Raw genomic sequence first — 6456 nt, 5'->3', positions numbered from 1 at the left:
GTTCAACTAACCAGCAAGTGTACTGGGTCGTCCAAGTAATAAACCTTACGTGAGTAAGGGTCGAATCCACAGAGATTGTTGGTATGAAGCAAGCTATGGTCACCTTGTAAATCTCAGTTAGGTGGATTAAACATTATTTATGGGTTCGAAAATAGAAATAAAGATTAGAAATAAGAAAAGGGATAGAATACTTATGTAGATTTATTGGTAGGAATTTCAGTTAAGTATATGAAGATGCTGCAAGGCTCAAGGACGCCTGCCTCCCTACTTCTTCACTCAATCCTTCTTACTCCTTTCCATGGCAAGCTGTGTATAGGGGTTCACCATCAGCGGTGGCTACTTTCAATCCTCTCGGGAAAATGATCCTATGCGGTTGTCACTCGCACGGCTAATCGTCTGGAGGCATCACCCATGGTTGATGGCTACATCCCATCCTCGCAGTGAAAACTAATGCTCACGCACTCTGTCACAGTACGGCTAATCACTGGTTGGTTCCCGCTCCTACTGGAATAGAATCCCTTGATTCTTTTGCGTCTGTCACTAACGCCCAGCACTTGCAAGTTTGAAGCACGTCACAGTCATTCATTACCGGAATCCTACTCGGAATACCACAGACAAGGTTAGACTTTCCGGATTCCCAGGATCCTACTCGGAATACCACAGACAAGGTTAGACTTTTCGGATCCTCATAAATGCCGCCATCTATCTAGCTTATACCACGAAGATTCTGTTGGGGAATCTAAGAGATACACATTCAAGCTCTGTTGCATGTAGAACGGAAGTGGTTGTCAATCACGCACATTCATAAGTGAGAATGGTAATGAGGGTTATTTACTCATCACCTTCATCATGTTCTTGGGTACGAATGAATATCTTGGAATAAGAATAAGAGAGATTTGAATAAAAGAAAATAGAATTGCATTGATACTTGAGGTACAGCAGAGCTCCACACCCTTAATCTATGGTGTGCAGAAACTCCACCGTTGAAAATACATAAGTAAAAGAGGTTCAGGCATGGCCGAATGGCCAGCCCTCTCCATGATCAAGTGACCGAATGATTAAAGACTTAAAGTGGTCAAAAGATATCTAATACAATAGTTAAATGTTCTATTTATAATAAACTAGCTCCTAGGGTTTACATGAGTAAGTAATTGATGCATAAATCCACTTCCGGGGCCCACTTGGTGTATGCTTGGGCTGAGCTTGATCTATCCACGAGCTGAGGCTTCTCTTGGAGTTGAACTTCGAGTTATGACGTGTTTTGGGCGTTCAACTCCGGATCATGACGTTTTTCTGGCGTTTAACTCCAGAAAGCAGCATGTACTTGGCGTTTAACGCCAAGTTACGTCGTCATTCTTCGAATAAAGTATGGACTATTATATATTGCTGGAAAGCCCTAGATGTCTACTTTCCAACGCCGTTGAGAGCGCGCCATTTAGAGTTCTGTAGCTCCAGAGAATCCATTTCGAGTGCAGGGAGGTCAGAATCCAACAGCATCAGCAGTCTTTTTGTCAGCCTTTTTCAGAGTTTTGCTCAAATCACTCAATTTCAGTCAGAATTTACCTGAAATCACAGAAAAATACACAAACTCATAGTAAAGTCCAGAAATGTGAATTTAACATAAAAACTAATGAAAACATCCCTAAAAGTAGCTTGAACTTACTAAAAACTACCTAAAAACAATGCCAAAAAGCGTATAAATTATCCGCTCATCACAACACCAAACTTAAATTGTTGCTTGTCCCCAAGCAACTGAAAATCAAATAGGATAAAAAGAAGAGAATATACTATAAATTCAGAAATATCAATGAATTTTAATTATAATTAAATGAGCGGGACTTGTAGCTTTTTGCTTCTGAACAGTTTTGGCATCTCACTTTTTCCTTTGAAGTTTAGAATGATTGGCTTCTCTAGGAACTTAGAATTTCGGATAGTGTTATTGACTTTTGATGAGCGGATAATTTGTATGCTTTTTGGCATTGTTTTTAGTATGTTTTTGGTAGTTTTAGTTGAGTTCTTAGTATATTTTTATTAGTTTTTAGTTAAAATTCACTTTTCTGGTCTTTACTATGAGTTTGTGTGTTTTTCTATGATTTCAGGTATTTTCTGGCTGAAATTGAAGGTTCTGAGCAAAAATCTGATTCAGAGACTGAAAAGGACTACAGATGCTGTTGGATTCTGACCTCCCTGCACTCGAAGTGGATTTTCTGGAGCTACCGAAGCCCAATTGGCGAGCTCTCAACGGCGTTGGAAAGTAGACATCCTGGGCTTTCCAGCAATATATGATAGTCCATACTTTGCCCAAGATTTGATGGCCCAAACCGGCGTTCAAAGTCACCTACAGAAATTCCAGCATTAAACGCCGGAACTGGCACCTAAATGGGAGTTAAACGCCCAAACTGGCATAAAAGCTGGCGTTTAACTCCAAGAAGAGTCTCTACACGAAAATGCTTCATTTCTCAGCCCAAGCACACACCAAGTGGGCCCGGAAGTGGATTTTTATGTCATTTACTCATCTTTGTACACCTTAGGCTACTAGTTTTCTATAAGTAGGACCTTTTACTATTGTATTAGAGAGTCTTTCGATCTTGAGAGCTTTTTGATCATGTTTCTATGATTGAACCCACTTTGGGAGGCTGGCCATTCGGCCATGCCTAGACCTTGTTCTTATGTATTTTCAACGGTGGAGTTTCTACACACCATAGATTAAGGTGTGGAGCTCTGCTGTACCTCGAGTATTAATGCAATTACTATTGTTCTTCCATTCAATTCCGCTTGTTCTTTGTCCAAGATATCACTTGTTCTTCAACTTGATGAATGTGATGATCCGTGACACTCATCATCATTCTCACCTATGAACAAGGTGACTGACAACCACTTTGTTCTACAAAGCAACAAGGCTCTAGTGTTTATCTCTTGGATTCCTGATTGCACGATGCATGGTTGATCGCCTGACAACCGAGTGCTCGCCTGACAAACGAGCCAACCATTCCGTGAGATCAGAGTCTTCGTGGTATAGGCAAGAACTGATGGCGGCATTCAAGAGAATCCGAAAGGTCTAACCTTGTCTGTGGTGTTCTGAGTAGGATTCAATGATTGAATGACTGTGACGTGCTTCAAACTCCTGAAGGCGGGGCGTTAGTGACAGACGCAAAAGAATCACTGGATTCTATTCCGGCCTGAACGAGAACCGACAGATGATTAGCCATGCTGTGACAGAGCATCGGGACGTATTTTCACTGAGAGGATGGGAGGTAGCCACTGACAACGGTGAAACCCTACACGAGCTTGCCATGGAAAGGAGTAGGAAGGATTGGATGAAGACAGTAGGAAAGCAGAGAGACGGAAGGGAAGGCATCTTCATGCGCTTATCTGAAGTTCCTACCAATGAATTACATAAGTATCTCTATCTTTACCTTTGTGTTATTTTCGTTCATCACCATATCCAATTGAGTTTGCCTGACTAAGATTTACAAGATGACCATAGCTTGCTTCATACTAACAATCTCCGTGGGATCGACCCTTACTCGCGTAAGGTTTATTACTTGGACGACCCAGTGCACTTGCTGGTTAGTTGTGCGAAGTTGTGTAATGCCATGGTGTTGAGCTACCAAGTTTTTGGGGCTCATGACCGGGGATTATGAGAGTTGTGAAAAAGTATTGTTCACAATTTCGCGCACCAAGTTTTTGGCGCCGTTGCCGGGGATTGTTTGTGTATGGACAACTGACGGTTCATCTTGTTGCTTAGATTAGGTATTTTTTTTTCTTCAGAGTTCTTAAGAGTGAATTCTAGTGTTTCAAGGTGATGTTCTTATCATCACCAAAGCTGATTGATTCTCATCAATTTAGCTCTTGAATGCAATGTCCTGCTGAAGCTTGGCCGGCCATGTCTAATTTCTTTAGACTAAAGCTTTAGACTAACATTGCATGATTCCTGGAATTCTCATTAAGAAATTTGATACCTTTATTTTCTTTTTCTACATAATTTTCGAAAAAAAAAATTACAAAATCATAAAATCCAAAAATATTTCATGTTTGAGTCTAGAGTCTTATCTTAAGTTTAGTGTCAATTGCATGTTTCTATTCTTATTGCATTCATGCATGTGTCCTCATTGATCTTCAAGTTGTTCTTGATGATTTCCATGTTTTGATCTTTGAATTTTATTGACTTGAGTGTTTTATGCATTCTCATGTTGCTAGTGTCAGTAGTATACAAACTGCTAAGTTTGGTGTCTTGCATGCATGGTTATTTGATTTTTGTTGCATTTTGATTATTCCTTATTATTAAAAATCCAAAAATATTTTTAATTTGTGTCTTTTCAAGTCAATAATACAGAGAATTGAAGATTCAGAACATACTGCAGAGGAATCACACAGAAAAAGCTGGGCATTCAAAAATGCCCAGTGAAGAAGACAGACTGGCGTTTAAACGCCAGCCAGGGTACCTGGTTGGGCGTTTAACGCCCAAAAGGGTATAGTTTTGGGCGTTAAACGCCAGAATGTGCACCATTCTGGGCGTTTAACGCCAGGATGGCTAAAAGGGGAAGATTTTGTTTTCAAATCAGATTTTTTTCAAGTTTTCAAAGTTTTTTCAAAATCAAATCTTTTTCAAATCAAATCTTTTCAATCAAATGTTTTCAAAATCAATTTCTTTCCTTTTTCAAAGATACTTACTAACAATTAATGATTTGATTGAACATTTCAAGTATGTTGCCTTTTTTGTTGAGATAGGTTTAATGTTTGAATCATATCTTTTCTTGTTAGGCAAGTCATTAACTTTTAAAATCAAATCTTTTCAAAATTGTTTTCAAATCATATCTTTTCAATCATATCTTTTTAAAACCATAACTCTTCAATCATAACTTTTTATTCACATCTCTTTTTCAAAATAGTTTTCAATCAAATCTTTTTAATTTCTAATTTCAAAATCTTTTTCAAAAACCACTTGATTTCTTTTCCACTTTTATTTTTGAAAATCAATTAGTGTTTTTCAAAAATGTTTTCAAAATATTTTAATTAATTACTTCCCTCCTTCTCACATCCTTCTATTTATGGACTAACACTATCCCTTAATGCAAAATTCGAACTCCATCTTCTTTGATAAGTTCGAATTTTCTACTTCTGTCTTCTACTTTTCTTTTCCTCTGACACCTCAAGGAATCTCTATACTGTGACATAGAGGATTCCACATTTTCTTGTTCTCTTCTCTTTCATATGAGCAGGAGCAGAGACAAAGGCATTCTTGTTGAAGCTGACCCTGAACCTGAAAGGACCTTGAAGCGAAAATTAAGAGAAGCCAAAGCACAACTCTCTTTAGAGGACCTGACCGAATTCTTCAAGGAAGAAGAACCAATGGCAGCCAAAAACAACAACAATGCCAACAATGCAAGGAAGGTGCTGGGTGACTTTACTGCACCTACTCCCGACTTCTATGGGAGAAGCATCTCTATCCCTGCCATTGGAGCAAACAACTTTGAGCTTAAGCCTCAATTAGTTTCTCTAATGCAACAGAATTGCAAGTTCCATGGACTTCCATTGGAAGATCCTCATCAGTTCTTAGCTGAATTCTTGCAAATCTGTGACACAGTCAAGACTAATGGGGTAGACCCTGAGGTCTATAGACTGATGCTATTCCCTTTTGCTGTAAGAGACAGAGCTAGAACATGGTTGGATTCTCAACCTAAAGAAAGCCTGGACTCTTGGGAAAAGCTAGTCAATGCCTTCTTGGCAAAGTTCTTTCCACCTCAAAAATTGAGTAAGCTTAGAGTGGAAGTCCAAACCTTCAGACAGAAGGAAGGAGAATCCCTCTATGAAGCTTGGGAAAGATACAAACAATTAATCAGAAAATGTCCCTCTGACATGCTTTCTGAATGGAGCATCATAGGTATCTTCTATGATGGTCTCTCTGAACTATCCAAGATGTCCTTGGATAGCTCTGCTGGAGGATCTCTTCATCTGAAGAAGACGCCTACAGAAGCTCAAGAGCTCATTGAAATGGTTGCAAATAACCAATTCATGTACACTTCTGAAAGAAATCCTGTGAACAATGGGACTAGTCAGAAGAAAGGAGTTCTTGAGATTGATACTCTGAATGCCATTTTGGCTCAGAACAAGATATTGACTCAACAAGTCAATTTGATTTCTCAAAGTCTGTCTGGAATGCAAAATGCACCAAGCAGTACTAAGGATGCTTCATCTGAGGAAGAAGCTTATGATCCTGAGAACCCTTCAATGGAAGAGGTGAATTACCTAGGAGAATCCTATGGGAACACCTATAATTCTTCATGGAGAAATCACCCAAATTTCTCATGGAAGAATCAAGAGAGACCTCAACAAGGTTGCAACAACAATAATGGTGGAAGAAACAGGTTTAGCAATGGCAAGCCTTTTCCATCATCTTCTCAGCAACAGACAGAGAATTCTAAGCAGAACCCCTCTGACTTAGCAACCATGGTC

The 6456-nt window shown here is 39.2% G+C and overlaps 1 non-coding gene across 1 annotated transcript; it reads right to left on the bottom strand.

The window, feature by feature from the left end:
* Positions 1-5757: 5757 nt before the first annotated feature.
* On the bottom strand, positions 5758-5865 carry LOC112798939 (small nucleolar RNA R71). Its single transcript, XR_003200533.1, has one exon. It is a non-coding gene; the product is annotated as a small nucleolar RNA R71 (small nucleolar RNA).
* Between the last annotated feature and the right edge of the window lie 591 nt (positions 5866-6456).

Source organism: Arachis hypogaea, chromosome 4 (assembly GCF_003086295.3).
Source record: "Arachis hypogaea cultivar Tifrunner chromosome 4, arahy.Tifrunner.gnm2.J5K5, whole genome shotgun sequence".
Lineage (NCBI taxonomy): Eukaryota > Viridiplantae > Streptophyta > Magnoliopsida > Fabales > Fabaceae > Arachis > Arachis hypogaea.
The sequence above is the reverse complement of the archived record's forward strand: the minus strand, read 5'-3'. Positions and strand labels throughout refer to the sequence as shown.